At 48.2% G+C, this 15990-nt stretch overlaps 1 non-coding gene and 1 pseudogene across 2 annotated transcripts; one reads left to right on the forward strand and one right to left on the reverse strand.

Annotated features, from left to right (window-relative positions):
* Positions 1-3204: 3204 nt before the first annotated feature.
* TRNAS-AGA (transfer RNA serine (anticodon AGA)) lies at positions 3205-3278 on the reverse strand. The gene has a single exon. It is a non-coding gene; the product is annotated as a tRNA-Ser (tRNA).
* Positions 3279-8962: 5684 nt separating this feature from the next.
* Positions 8963-14490, forward strand: LOC144102411 (ubiquitin-conjugating enzyme E2 D2B-like; annotated as a pseudogene). Its single transcript, XR_013308205.1, has 3 exons — positions 8963-9011; positions 9749-10094; positions 13896-14490. The product of XR_013308205.1 is annotated as a ubiquitin-conjugating enzyme E2 D2B-like (transcript).
* The last annotated feature ends 1500 nt before the right edge of the window (positions 14491-15990 follow it).

Genomic DNA, 15990 nt, shown 5'->3' on the forward strand with positions numbered 1-15990 from the left:
AAAAAATTTAATCACCATTAAAGTAAGTCATTGGTAGAAGGAAAGTGAAGTCACCAGGCCGGGGTGGCGTCATGTCCGGCAAAGGCATCAACAGTTTAACGCGAAAGTGTTGGTACTCCATGTCGAAAAAATTGCCCAGCGTCGGCGTCATGAACAGCTTGAAGCCTCGGAGCTGGAGCGCAAAAGCATCTAGGTAACGTGACCTTATAGCGTCATCACAATCTGCCCACCAGATTGTGAGCAAACTGATTACCGGGCCAGGTGGTAGTAGATTAATGATTGGCCGCGAGAGGTTGCTGGGTCGCACAAGCCTCATCGCTGGAAGCACCTGTCATGGCGCATCGCTTAACCGCTGCACCACTGCGCCGGGAGTGGTGTAAGATCTCCCCTAGGGATCCATGAATGAAAAGTAGAGAATGACCCGTTCCGTATATGCTGGCATAAACCCATTAGCGTTGTCGCATCATACTCATCACGGCGGAGCTTAAGTGTCCGCTCCAATTTTTGTAGCGAGAGCTACACTGGGTTACAGGTCGAGCATTTTGCGGTGGCTGGGAGAGGCCTGTTGCGCGCATGCGCAGTTACCATGGCAACCGGAGAGGAGCAGCGGATGCGGCGTGCGCTTCACCGCGGCCGTGCGCCCGCTTCACCGTCGTCACTCGGATGAGCAGTTGTGCGCATGCGCCGATAGCATGGTAACCAGAGAGACCCCACATGTGCGCCGCGCGCTTCGTCGCCGCAAACGTTGGTCGCCGCCTCGCCGCTCTCTCACCCTAACTGCTCGTCGCGTGCGCAGCATTGCGTATAGAAGGCGGAGATGTAATGGGCGGCTGTATCAGTATCTTTCGTGCGAATGTCCGGACCCCGTAGAATATCTGTTACGGGTCCAATTGGACTTATTTTTGGCAATGTGGCGGAGAGTTTGAAGGACGCTTCACTCCCGCCACCGGTTGGCCCGGTATTGCACTGCATCCGTGATCGGCATTGTCTTTAGCGCGTCTTTACTATCCTGTCTTTCTATCCCATCTTTCAACTCCCCTACTATCTGCACGTGGTAGCGATTGTGGCTCAGCTTGAGCCAGTGAGCAGGCCTGTGCACTTTCCTTTTCTTTCTTCCTGGCAACAACAGAAGACAGACGACTGTATCACAACGTTTGACATGTATGCAAAGAAGGAGTGTCCAGCTGCTGCTTAACGGCGGTATAGACAAGAGAAGATTAACTCTTCCAAACCTGAGGTTGTCGCCTGGCAGTTGGCTACTCAACAAAGAAAGTATTAGCGTAAGAAGGCGAACATAGCAGCGGAGACGCCCGAACAGAGAGAGGAACGGCTTTCCAAACGGAGATGCCAGACTGCCGAGCTTAACAAACAGTGCATAGCCGCCGAGATGGATCCCAATGTCTCTAATTGCTAAACATACAGTGACTACAACATGCTCAGCCAGGAAAACGTGCCTCTCGCTACGTATATCCTGGTATTGCTGAGCTAAGCCACTGCCTATTGTTTTTAAAGCTAGGGCTTTGCTAACACATAAGGTAATCCGATGTGCCTGTGTTTTGTTTTTCGGGCGGAGCCCTTCGGCTCACCACTATTATCTTTAAAACGTTGATCGAGGACTGTGTCTCGGTCTTGACATCAGGAGTTTTGACTGAGTGGCGAAGAAAGCTGTTCAATCCAAGTTCGTCGGGAATAAATTCAGAAGAACCGACTGTTGGGTGAGTTGGTGCATTACTCTAAGACACAAGGCGCTAACAGGACGAACAAAGAAGGAATTCGGACAAGGCGCCTTCTGCAATTGCAGTTTATTGCACGAGCTCGCCTTTATATAAAGGGGCGAGGAAAAGTAAATAGGCACACAAACAAAACACACGCATGACTCTGTGACGATAGCTGTGTCGATATCAATTCACACGCTCGGCCCAATATGCAAATTTCTTTTTCTGTCAACGATACAGAGGGGGGGCTCACACATACCTCACCTGCTTTTTTGAATAGCAAAGCTTCAACGATTTCTCGTGTCTTTTAGTAAGCATAAAGCATGTCGTTGTTAGTAGAAGTAAAAGCAGTAGTGGTAATGAATAAATAAGTAAATAAAGTCAGATAATACGCACCCGGGAGTGCAACACGGGTTGGTTCTAATTCAAGTACAGGCACGGATTGAAAAGGGAAGGAACAAAGTTTAAAAAACTGGAGGGGACACTCGAGCTCAGTCTTAAGTGGATGAAGCGGTAGCGTTAATTGGTTAATGCCCATTCATGCGCGATTGGTCATTCTCAACTTTACGTTCATAAGTCGGTGGAAATCCTCCCACCACTCCTGGCGCAGTGCTGCAGCAGTTAAGGGATGCGCCACTGCCCTGCGATGGCAGGTGCTGCCACCGGTAGGGCTTGTGCGACCCAGGTTGCACTTCCCGGGCAACTTGTAGCGGGCAGTCATTAATTTAATTGCCACCTGCAACATTGGGAGACATCGTTTATATAGCTTTGTAAACGATGGTGGGCAGTTTGCTCAAAACTCGATGGACATGTTGTGAAGACGCCACAAGATCACGTGACCTAGGTGGCCCACCTATGTTGCTTCTCTGAGTATTTTTCGCTCGCAACGCATAACATGGCGGTGTACATCACAACACGTAGAACCTCACATAATCAGTCAAATAAAGATTAGTGGCAGTAACTGCTAACCAGCTGAGGCGTCGAGGACCACATCCTCTTGGTCAGAAGAGCCAACAGGCTTGCGGAAGTCAGCGGAGGGAGCCCTGAAATAGGGGCTCCAACTATCGATATGCCTCAAATAAGATCAGCTCAATAAAGTAATATTTTCGTAAAGTAATAATTCATAAAGTAATAATTTCATAATTTCATAATAAATTCATAATCAGAAAAACATAGTAAAGTACAGCAAAACACAGAAAAAAAACAGGTGAGTTCCGATACGAAATCGCAATTCACAAAAAGAGATAACATTTAAACACAAGTATATATATATATATATATATATATATATATATATATATATATATATATATATATATATATATACATACATACACTTATGAAGAGAGCCAACAGTCACCGAAAACAAGGTGCATAGGGGAATGTTTATTATTTTTTTAATGTGTAGTGCTAATCACTGGGTTAATAATACTTAGATTAATCTATCGCATAAAGAAAATTACTTATAAAGCAGCAAAAAAAACAACCATGCCACCCGTGGGATCCGAACCCACGACCTCCGAATATCTCGTCCGGTGCTCTTACCAACTGAGCTACGGCGACGGCTGTCCAATCTGCTGCTCTCGTGGGCATTTAGGTTTAATGGGTGTAAGCGAACCTTGAGAGTGTTCACCAGCGCCACCCTCGTCCATAGCGGCGGACGTAGCACGTCCTGTGTTACCGCGAGTGGGACGTGGAACGTCATCTAACGACGAGGGCGGAAACTGTGCCAGAGCCCTCTTGTGCTACCTGTGGCATCAATACTGCCAGAACCGAGACCCTCGTTAAGCAACTTTGTAAGCAACTGCAGGCATCCCTAACTCGCAGCTTTCCCTCAGAATGGGCTCTACCTAGAGCAAATCTATTCGTTATAGGGAATTCACTGTCCTACACCTTAGAAACAGGGTGCTTTTTAAGCCAACTAACAGAGGCAAACAGAAATACTGTCGTGCCTCGAATTACGGACAGTTTTTCTGGTGAGCAAATTGTTTCAATGAATTTCCGCCTCGTTAATATGGAACCTCGTGGTCCGGACAATGGATAGGGGTAAAATACAAAGTGCCTAATAGGGCCCATGCATTTTTGTCTCGGTAATACGGACGCAGATGAGAACAAAATCTCTACTGCCTCGACGAGGTGTTTCGATTTCTGCATTTTGACCGTAGGACACCAGAGGAATGCATGAAAAAGTGCGAATGGCTGATTGGTGGCACTTTTCTTTGGTGGTTTTATAGTTTACGGCACAAAGTTGCCCAACTGACGCGCCTCAGTATTTTCCACATTGCATGAATGTCTGCGATGAAAACTCTCTCTCCAGCTTGTACCACGTAGAAAGCTGCAATCAGAAGTCGCCAGCTGACTGTGTACTGATATATAGTAGCGGCTCCTGAGATGTGAGCGGCGGCTCACACACGTTAAAGATCCCCAGGTGGTCGAAATTCTTACAGAGCCCTCCACTACGGCACCTCTTTATTGCTTTCTTCTTTCACTCCGTCCTTTAGCCGTTCTCTTGCGGCGCGGTTCGGGTGTCCGCCGATATATGAGACAGATACAGCGCCATTTCCTTTCCCCCAAAACCAATTATTATTATTATTATTATTATTATTATTATTATTATTATTATTATTATTATTATTATTATTATTATTATTAATATTATTATTCTCTCCACGGAACAAATAGCGCGAAAAAACGCAGACTGAAGAAACTGAATAAACCCGCCGCGGTGGCTCAGTAAAGGCACTCGGCTACTGATCCGGAGTTACCGTGTTCGAACCCGACCGCGGCGACTGCGTTTTTATGGCGCAAAAACGCTAAGGCGCATATTACTTCTCCCCCTATCCTCTCTTCCTGTCCCCTCACCTCTTGCATTTCATTTCTCTATTCTGCCTGCTATCCTTTATTTCCGCTGCCCCAGCCCAGGTGCTTCAGTATCGATGGCAGATGCCGGGGCTAGCAAAAATCTTTTCCTTCCTTTTTACTAATATTTTAATAAACAACCACTACCACCGTGTGCTGTGCGATGTCAGTGCACGTTAAAAATCCCCAAGTGGTCGAAATTTTTCCGGAGCCCTCCACTACGGCACCTCTTCCTTCCTTTCTTCTTTCATTCCCTCCTTTATCCCTTCCCTTACGGCGCGGTTCAGGTGTCTAACGATATATGAGACAGATACTGCGCCATTTTCTTTCCCCAAAAAGCAATTATTATTATTATTATTATTATTATTATTATTATTATTATTATTATTATTATTATTATTATTATTATTATTATTATTATTATTATTATTACTATTACTAACTTCAAACCATGCGCAACCCGTTCTCTCAAAGGTACCCCCACTTCAGGTTTCGCCTCCCCGCTCATCTCGCAGCATTTGAAACGGTGATTTTAGCTCAAATCTTTCGGAAAATCTAACGTTATCTAAGGTAACATACTTCCAGGGTAAACTGTAAATGTACTGTGTGCAACGAACTATTAATGGGACACAGTGGACCATTCATTTATTGCTCCGAGTAAAAGTGGACCCTCTGGCTCTCTCCAGGTGTGCAACGTTTGTCCTGAAAAAGAAAAAAAGAATTTATGGCTTAACCCTCCGCGGTGGCTCAGTGGTTAAGGCACTCTGCTACTGACTGATCTGGAGGTCCCGGGTTCGAACCCGACCGCGGCGACTGCGTTTTTATGGAGGAAAAATGCTAAAGCGCCCGTGTGCTGTGTGATGTCAGTGCACGTTAAAGATCCCCAGGTGGTCGAAATTATTCCGGAGCCCTCCACTACGGCACCTCTTCCTTCCTTTACGCGAACCCGACCGCGGCGGCTGCGTTTTTATGGAGGAAAAACGCTAAGGCGCCCGTGTGCTGTGCGATGTCAGTGCACGTTAAAGATCCCCAGGTGGTCGAAATTATTCCGGAGCCCTCCACTACGGCATCTTCCTTCCTTTCTTCTTTCACTCCCTCCCTTATCCCTTCCCTTACGGCGCGGTTCAGGTGTCCAACGATATATGAGACAGATACTGCACCATTTCCTTTCCCCCAAAACCAATTATTATTGTTATTACTTTACGCGAGAAACAGCCCACATTTTAAGTGTCAAGAAAAGCAATTTCATTGTCGGTTAGGTATATATTCGGTTTGCTGATGCACGTGTCTCGATTTTTGGCGATGTGATATGATTCAACAACCTCTGGCGTTATCTTATCGAAGTGCCCATACAAAACTCGTGTTGTACTGAGCCTTTGCGAGCACCCCTCGTACGTGTGGCAGTGGGCTACAACGCGTGAATCTTACATGCAATCACAACGCGTAATCACCCAATCTGGTTCCTATGGCACGTTTGTGTTCTTGTTGTTGTCCTCTGTTGGAGTGGCACATACCCACAGCGGGGGATGGCCAGGGTGACTTGCCATTGAAACAGATGTGAAACATTCACTCATTGAAGCTGGTAGAGGTTGAATTTAGTGTCAATAAAATAATTTTGAAAGTTACCACTAACAAAGGAGTCTCCCAGACGCAATGATGAAACTATGCAGATAATCGCAGACTGGTGCTGTAGCAGGTGTAGAGGAAGAAGAGAAGTTGTGCTGGCGAGCTGGCAGGTGGTGTTTGTTCGTCTCGTTCGAGCATTTCATGAGGACAACAACAGCAACAACATTCGAGCTGCGGACGATGTCGGTCTCGACGTAGTCACGTAACAAGCTTCAGCCTCAAAACCGAAACCCGTCGACGGCTGACCGCTAGAGGACCTCGACAGCAGGTGAGCTGGCCGGCTGACTGCACTCATGGTAGCCCGCTATGGAAATCTGTATATATATATCTATGCCTACACGCTATATCAAATCAAATCTTTATTTTCCATCAGGTGCTGCAGATGGAGGGGCTACGGAAAAAAAGCTGCCACTTGGCGGTTTGACGAGTCCGCAGCCCCATATATAAGGCAGCGTCAAGACAGCATCATAGAATAAACAAGCGATAAACAAATCAAGACACTCGATCAAAGCAAAATAAAAGAAAATGTCCTGAGCCAGATAAAACAAACACCGTCAGCACCAAAGAATGAACAAGCCATAAGCATATTAAGACACTTGATCAATGCAGAAGAAAAGAAAAAGTCCTGAGGTAGATAGAACAAACACCAGAATAGACGAAATCACGTTAGTCAATCAGCAAACACGTCTGTAAGCTTAACAGTGTAACAACTAAATCTATGGCTGTAGCTATGGCTATATTCATGGCTAACCTATGGTTATACCTCTGCCAGTTACGCGCAAACATAAATATCGCCGAAAGCAGACAATTGGGACAGTCGTCGCCGTAGCTTAGTTGGTGGAGCACCGAACGCGAAATTCGAAGGTCGTGGGTTCGAATCCCACTGACGACATGGTTGTTCTTTCTTCTGCTTTATAATTAGTGTCTTTAAGCAACAGATTAATCGCAGTATCATTCTCCCATTCATCAACACCACAATAAAAAATGGAAACATTCCCCAATGCACCTTGGTTTCGGTGGCTGTTGGCTTCCTTCATATGATTACGTAAGTGCTATACATCTGCTATTTCTGTAATATCGATTGTTCCTGGTACTCGAATATTTTCTAACGCGGCTACTTCGTGCTCACTGATAGGCACATATTCTTTATGCGGGTTTGTAGTACGGAAACATCGTTCCAGACTTTCACTGGAGCCACGAAAATTTTCGTGCATGGTTCAAGTGAACATGGGCTACCAAGGCTCTACCGAGATTTGCTAAGTTCTCGGTTAATTTTTCTTTATTTTTTCCTTCAGCCATCTCCATCGTCAACCAAGCTGCGCCCTTCTGCAGCATTAAGGCCTTCTTCTACTGACTTACAATTTAAATTAAAATTGTTTTTTGAGAAAAGGAAATTACGCTGTAACTGTCTGACATATCTCGGCGGACACGCTAACCGTGACGTAAGGAAGGAATAAAGGAGGGTTTGACATAAGAAAGTAAGAAAGAGGTGCCGTAGTGAAGGGCTCCGGAACAGTTTCGACCACCCGGGGATCTTTAACGTGCACTGACATCACATAGCACACGGGCGCCTTTTGCGTTTCGCCTCCATCGAAACGCGGCCGCCGCGGTCGACCGCCGCGATCGGGTCCGAACCCGGGTACTGCGGCTCAGTAGCCGAGCGCCCTAACCACTGAGCCACCGCGGCGGGTCCAATTACCCGTGCCTTGCGCCACTTGATTGTTGGCATCCCATTATCGCAAGCAACCGCCGCGGTGGCTCAGTGGTTATGGTTCTCGACTACTGACCCCAAAGATGCAGGTTCGACCCCGGCCACGGCGGTCGCATTTCGATGGAGGCGAAATGCTAGAGGCCCGTGTACTGTGCAATGTCAGTTGGTCGAAATTATTCCGGAGCCCTCCCCTACGGCGTCCATCATAGCCTGGGTCGCATTCGGCCGTTAAAGAAAATCAAACCATCATGACAAGCTTCCAGACCGCAATTGGCGGCTCGATTACCTACCTACCCCTGTTGCTTTATCTTTACCTAATTGTATTCCACTCAGTTAACTTACATTATAAGCACTGCATGCCCTACCCGTGTCCAATTCCTCGTCTTGACTTGAGGGTTTCTTATAAAGGGTTTTCTTCTATCTGGATAGGCGGCCGGCGATGAAAAGCAAAGCAGATTAAATACTTCAGCCATTCCACAAGACAAAAAAAAATGCCTCTACGACGATGCGTTCACACTAATGTGCTTCACTAGCGCATATTGTATTTCATGTTTTCGCGAATTGTGCTCATGCTATTTTTGATAAAATGAAGACTTCACCAACACCTGTGCGGAGCGCGCTAGGATCGCACATCGCTATTAGGAACGTCACCGGTCACGTGACGCTGACGTATTGGCCACGTGATGTTACGCTAATTACGCCGCACACATGACAAGTGAACCACTGCCAGCTTCGCTGTAAAACTACTTTCGTCATATTTAACAGCGAAGGCACGCGAGCCGTAACATAACATCAGTGCGATAGCGTTGGAGTTCACGTCAGGAGCAAAGTCCCCCCCTGCGATGTCAAGAAATTGGATGATTGGTCGAAAGAGATCTCGTCACGCTCTGACTTCAGCACGTACCTCCCTGCCGGGCCCCCCTGATTGGTCGAGAGAGGTCACGTGAACTAGTGAGATCATCGTAACCTGCCTACCGGGTTGTGAGTAACCTATTTTCTTTAGTTCACGCCAGGAGCAACTCGGGGCCGTGCGGTTTGACAAAATTCACTGATGGGTCGAGAGGAGCTTGACATCACAAGGTCACGTTACCTCAAAGGAGGTCAAGTCAAAAAGCAGAAAGAAAATGTGGTACATGCAAACATCGGCACAGTCACCGCATAACGGATGCCTGCTACTGCAGCTAGCAGTCCGAATATGGCGGTTGTTGGGCCGACAATTTGCACACATGCTGCCGCAAACACGCACATAAGTCGCAATAAAAACTGCGACAAATGTGAAATCTAATACTATCGCCAACCACTCTTATTTTGAGTACAGCGTCTCCAGGGTCTTCCTTTCTTCTTTCGCTCCCTCCTTTATCTCTTCCTTACGGCGCGGTTCGGGTATCGGCCGAGATGTGAGACAGATACTGCGCCATTTCCTTTCCTCAACAACCAATTTCTAATAAATAATAATTGGTTTTGGGGGAAAGGAAATGGCGCAGTAATCTGTCTCATATATCGTTGGACACCTGAACCGCGCCGTAAGGGAAGGGATAAAGGAGGGAGTGAAAGAAGAAAGGAAGAAAGAGGAGCCGTAGTGGAGGGCTCCGGAATAATTTAGACCACCTGGAGACCTTTAAACGTGCCCTGACATCACACAGCACACGGGCGCCTTAGCGTTTTGCCTCCATAAAAACGCAGCCGCCGCGGTCGGGTTCGAGCCCGGGAACTCCGGATCAGTAGCCTAGCGCCCTACAGCAACTGAGCCACCGCGGCGGGTCCATTTCGTTTCTCCCAAAACCAATTTTAATTTGAGCATCTCCAGAGTTTCTACTTAACAGTGCACCTATTACAGCTGTGCCCTCGAACAGAGATGAAAGCCCGCCGATCACACACAACACCATTCGCATCTGCTCTGCTCTCACGGATGTCTCTTTCTCCGGGCCATCACAAAGAGAAGCCTTGCCGGTGACCCCATGCTTCTTCCCGGGCCCGCGGTCACCCAGAGGGCGCATTGCGAGGGAGCTGAACGAGATGCTTACTGACCCACCACCCCAACTGCTCGGCGGGGCCCGTCGACCCGGCGGACCTGGTACAAGTGGCAGGCCACCATCGCGGGACCGGAGGAGAGCCCTTTCGAAGGAGGACTGTTCAAGCTGAGCATCCGCTTTCCCGAAGAGTACCCCTTGAAACCACCCGTGGTACGCACCTCCCACCCACACGACTTCTTAGGGCCGGTGCTGCATGGGATGGAGTGATGAGATTCTTTATGCCATGAGGTGTCCTCTCTACCTTTCTTATTGCGCCTCCCCTTCGGGAGGGGCCGTAGAACACCACGCGGTCTTAGAGGCAATTTTCTTCTTGTTCGTCTACTGCATATTCTTCGCATTTTTTAAGCAGATTGGCCTAGAGCGCTCCAGTTTTGGTCAGTGGAGCGAAAGATGCGAAATTTTAAAGCAGGTAGTGGTTTCCACAAGTACCTCTTGCGCGCCCAGGCGCTGTCGAATATCTACATGAACGACAGAAGCACAAGCACTGTGCCCGCCACGTAGAAGCTGAAATAAGGTTTCACGCTTTTTTCCTGTAGCACAAACGTGGCAGAGCTCTAGACAAGCTCACTTGTTTACGCTAATAAATACGTCGTGCATCTTCATTTACCCAGGTGACCTCAAACCTAGTTGTTACCCCATAGGCTTCCACAGAGGTTCACGTATTATGTCAACATTATCTTTAAAGAAGCACAGGTGGTCGAAATTTCGGGCAGCGCTTCATTACGGCGTCCCTCAGAGTCTGAGTGAGTTTGGGACGCTAATACCACATAATAGAACTTTTTGAAACAGGCTTCCAGCGCAACCCATGTGTCCTTTAAGGTATCTTGGTGAGACAGGCTCCCACAGAAGCCCATATATTCTGTCAAAGTTATTTATATGCGAACGGGCTCTCAAAGGAATCATATGTATTCTATCAAGGTTATCTTTGTGAGATGGACTCCCAAAAAGAAATTATTTTATCAAGGTTACCTTTGCTACTTTCCTCCTCATCTTCCTCTTATTCCAAGCTCACCTGGATAACATGTGGATAACCTAAGCTCATGCCTATGTGACAATGTATATAGAGTGTAAGCACCACGTGGCCATTTATAGAACGTACATTAAATACCTAGAATAAAAACACGTGCTGTTATATTATGCAGCTGGGTTTTATTGTTGCCCAAGTCCATCCGGTGGGGGTGGGGGACAGAAACGAGCAAGCGAGGTCGGAGGGGACGCGGGGAAAGCGGACACGGGGAAAAGCGGAAAGTGGCGAAGTCTAATGTATTCCATGCCCTTTCAAACTCGGCAGCGAGGTGTTTGGGGTAAACTGATCGAGCGCGGCACCTGGCACCACATCGCCGATTTAACAACGTGTGCTGTTACACAGACTGCGGCAATTTAGGTCAGAACGAGTGCGGTAAAGTCAGGGAAGACTATATGGCCAACAGCCACCAGCCGCAAGTGCCATACCTGCGCTTAAGCAATTGCTTGAATGCGCGTCGTATGTTTTCGGTGAAGCTCACGGGATGGGTCCTTTCGGCCCGTTCCCTGGGCTTCGTGTAGCAGTAGTAATAGTAGTGGTCGGCGTAACCAGAGGGTGGTAACCACGCGGAAGAAGCATGACGACCGTTGCTTGCGGAATTAGGGGGACATAGTTAAGAACCGGAAGACCCGCCCAGTGCGCACGCGGAGGGTGGTTGCCAAGGAAGGAAGAGGGAGAGTAGGGCGAGAGCGGAGGAATGTGGCCCGCTCCGTATTCGGCAGCTGCTACAAAAGGCGCCGCCGTATCCGAAGAGAGGAGAGAAAAAAAAATCTGCGGTGGCTTAGGTCTGCTATGCCTAGTGTACGTAGCGAAAGGAGCCGTTGACTGATGGAGCCGAACTGATGTCAGCCTGCGAGTCTGTCAGTCGTGCCGAACATCCCGGGCGACGACTTTGGGGTCAAGTCTTTTCTTCTTCCATGGCTTTGCAACTGACGGCCGAGTGCATCACCTCCCGCATTCATTAGGACCCCAGGCGCATGCGCAGGTCGGATAGCTAGTCCTGCCGTCAACGCGTAGCGGGGGAGGGGGCGAGGCGGCGACGGCACAGCTGTGACGTCACGCGCTGCGCGCCTGGGGTTCATAACACATGGGCGGAGCTTAAGGAAGCAGTTAGAATTTCACAGCTTGAACGACTTAGCAAAACCCGGACAGGCAGGAAAATTATGGAATGGGTGGGGGTGCAGCCTGACAGCAAATAGAAGGCAAGGTAGATATACCTCTCGACATCAGGTCCAAAATAAAAATTCCTCCCATACCGAAAAACATGCACCCTCAGTTCAACAAAGATAGACGAAAACATAGGGCCAAGGCTATGGCAAAAAAGTTCAGAGAGCTGCCTGCTGAGGAGGTAGCATACGTAGACGCTGCTGGGGGTCTGGAGGTGGCTGCGGTTTCGGCCGTTGTAGACGGTCAGGGAAAACCCCTGATCACAGCCTCAGTCAGAACCCAGAACACGGAAACTGCTGAAGAAGTGGCGGTGGCTCTCGCCCTGGCAGGATCTAATGCAGGGTACATTCTTTGCGACAGTAAATCCACTGTCAGAAATGTTAGTAAGGGCTTGGTCTCTTGGGAAGCCAAACGCATTCTGGAAAGCATGCCAAAACATAGGTCTGCTGCACTATTCTGGATACCAGCACATGAAGAAATAGCTGGTAACGAGGCCGCTCACCTGCTAGCCCGAGTACCTACATCCGGGCAGCAGCGGAGCAACCGGTCTGCACAAATCTTAAGGATGCCCCAATCACGTACAAGGAAATTACGGATGGTTACAAATTAGGAAGAAGAATATACCCTCCTCCAGACGTATCCCTTACTCACAAAGAGGCGTATATCTGGAGGAGGATCCAAGCAGGGGTATACATTTCGCCAGTCAAAATTGCTAAGAACCCAGGTGACGAAAAATGTATCGACTGTGGGGAAAGGGGTACACTAAACCACATTACTTGGGAATGTCTTAGCTCACCAGGGGCTAAGGAAGAAATAAGTAGTTTTGAAGCCTGGGAGGCGCTGCTGCGGAGCGAGGACCCCAACGCGCAGCGCAAAGCCACCCGCGTGGCGGCTGAGGCCGTGAAGCATCAGCTACACCGTCCTCAGCCTACGGCCTCTTCTCCTAATCGGGCTTAGGCTTCGGCCGAGCCTGAGAGGGGGTAGGGAGACCACCATCTGCCGGAAATAAAGTTTTTCTGAACTGAACTGAACTGTGGCCAAACTCGCGCTTGCGCAGTAGGAGCAGATGGCCAAGACGAGACGGGCGAAATCGCTCCGGCTAGCGTAGTGTAGCTTTCGCAACAAAACTCGTAGGGTTGTAACGTAGTTAAGCCGAGTAGACGTTCGAAAGCATGTCTTTAGCCTGACTGCCTCCTGCTGTTGCTTTGCTGGGTCGTCGGCACATCTGGCGACGTGATTACACCCTGGTTAATCTCTGATCGAGGTTAAGCTGATCTGATTTGTTCGCGCCGCAGATGGAAGTTGATAAAGACGACGACGAGCAATGCACAGTGCGAGAGTGCGTTGCAGTGCGTGATCGGCTGCGGTGATAGCATAGTGCTCTCGTGCACTGGCCAGCGAAATCTGTTCGCGCTGCCGCGGTTTCGAATTCCAGTCGCGGCAATATTTATTTATACAAGGTCAAGGCTTCATCACGCAACCCATTAGCCATACGGACACTTTTTCCGCGCTCCTGTGATTTACGACGAAGCAAACTTGCAGAAAGCTTAACATTAGGCTTAGTGAATCTGTGCTTAGAATTTATATTTTCGCAAGTTTGCTTCGTCATAAGCTGCAGGAGCACGGAAAACGCGGCCGTCACGCACGCCAGCTAAAGATTTGTCCTGCTGTACCTGCAAAAAAATGAAGCACCATGCGCTTCGGGTTGTTCGCATGAGTGAAATGAGCCTGCACATGCCTTCGCCTGTATCTAAACGCAGGTGAAGTTCCTGACCAGGATCTACCACCCGAACATCAGCAGCCCCGCGGGCATCGTCTGCCTAGATATCCTCAAGTCCCAGTGGTCTCCCGCGCTGTCCATCGGCAAGGTGCTTCTCTGCATATCCGTGCTCATGTGCGAGCCGAATCCCGACGACCCGCTCATGCCTTCCGTCGCCCAGGTGTACAAGAGCAATCGGCCGCTGTACAACGCCACCGCCAAGGAGTGGACCAAGGCGTACGCCATGGAGTGATTCGCGGCAGCGCCCATGGTGCCCGTCGTGAAGTGACCACGCGTGCCTGCTTCTTGCTGAGCTGAGTTTGGGATTGGATTAAGTTGAATTGGAGAATTTCTCCTTGATAATGGGTGGGCGTCCCGTATTCGCGAAGCGTCAAGTGACGATGATTGTAGGTAATATGCGATGTGGTTGAACTGGTGTATTGGCGCCCCTAGCAGAGCATGGCCATATACTGAAGAGAGGCCACTCTAGAGCCTTCAAATAGGCAATGATCACAGTCTGAGTGCGCCCACTGCATTGCCAAGTGTGGACACCTGCATTTGCCAAGAACAGCGTGCTTCTTTTGCTGTGTTTTTTCTCGACCCTGAGACACAGGTTTACCCAAAAGAGGCAAGGGCCTTGAATTTGCATGAATTAACTTGGCGTGTGTTTGTATGAGTCCCGTGAGATGCCTGTAATGTTTTTTTGCCAAAGTGGCGCGCGAAGATATGTAGTAAAAGATGGCATATGTTAAGTTACTGAACGTAGATCACTTATGGCACTTGTTCGTATAAATGTTTCTCCTTTTGTCTCATCTCGTGGGCATGTACTGTGCATACAAGTTAATGTCTGAATAAAATGATTAATTGATTGATTGATTGATTGATTGATTGATTGATTGATTGATTGATTGATTGATTGATTGATTGATTGATTGATTTACCGCAGCGGTAGATGAAATGGGATAATCTCTTCCCTCTATGGTCGGGGATAGACCCCTCTCTCCATTGCGGTGCCGCTCTCTGCATTGTCACGCTAGCAGGGTCATGAGAATCGGCCGACGCCATTGGCTGGAAGTGGGTCCTTTGGCGGGGAAAAGCCGCTTCGCTCTTGAGTTGTATCTGACTATAGGCAAATACGCAAGGGCTGGGCACAAACTGTCTCCTCACTACAAGTTGTCCGAACGCATCATATTTGCGTTGCCCGTGTAAAATGCCAAAGTACTGTGTCGCTATACTCTTAACTAACTTTTCTCGTAACATTGTTTTACAATAGTGATACATAAATGGACAGGCACGGTTTGGCCGGTGTTCTGGCCAACTGCTGTAGCTGCGCCCTTGTACAGTATACTGTCATTCTAAAAGCTGATTGCATACTGAAATATCCTGACTACGTCCTGATTCCAATAAAGAAAAAGTACAAAAAAAGACGAAGAAAACGCACAAACAGAGTAGTGAATGGTTTAATCGAAGCTGCAAAATACTTCCTTCTAAAGGGCTCTGAAAATAGGTTTTCAGCGCCAGATTGCGGATATTTTACGTAACGTAGCAAAAGCCATATTTGGCTCAGATGCCTATTGCCACGCTTTGTAGCGACCCAGTGAGTTTACCTGCAGTGTTTAAAAGGTGCTTCGTAACATTCTAATGAAGGTATTGTTTGTTTTAATAGGTACCCTGCACAGTAATGTCTGCGGAGCTTGCCGCACAAAGACTAGCCCCTGCAGTGACGTCATAGGCACGGTAACAACGCAGTGGACGTATCACGCATGACGACGATACTAAATAGAAACCAGATAATGTCTGCAATAACTCCGGACTATACTACTGCAGAAACACACATATTACTCGAATTTGTGACTACGCCGACAATTATTACTCCTCCTCAGAAGCTCGCGCAGACCAGAAGGCATGTATTCTACTGGGGTCGCCTAACCTGAATAACTACCTGAATAAAATTGCACTCTACTTCCCTCTTCAGATGTGCTCCCGCCGACGCGATCTGAAGAGAGATGCGCGGACGTGACTACACTTTTCAAGTTGTTGCTTATTCGTAACAGAGCTCCCATAAACTATAGTGTGTTCTGCGGAGGCTGTCTTCT

Source organism: Amblyomma americanum, chromosome 8, assembly GCF_052857255.1.
Source record: "Amblyomma americanum isolate KBUSLIRL-KWMA chromosome 8, ASM5285725v1, whole genome shotgun sequence".
In the NCBI taxonomy this organism is placed as follows: domain Eukaryota; kingdom Metazoa; phylum Arthropoda; class Arachnida; order Ixodida; family Ixodidae; genus Amblyomma; species Amblyomma americanum.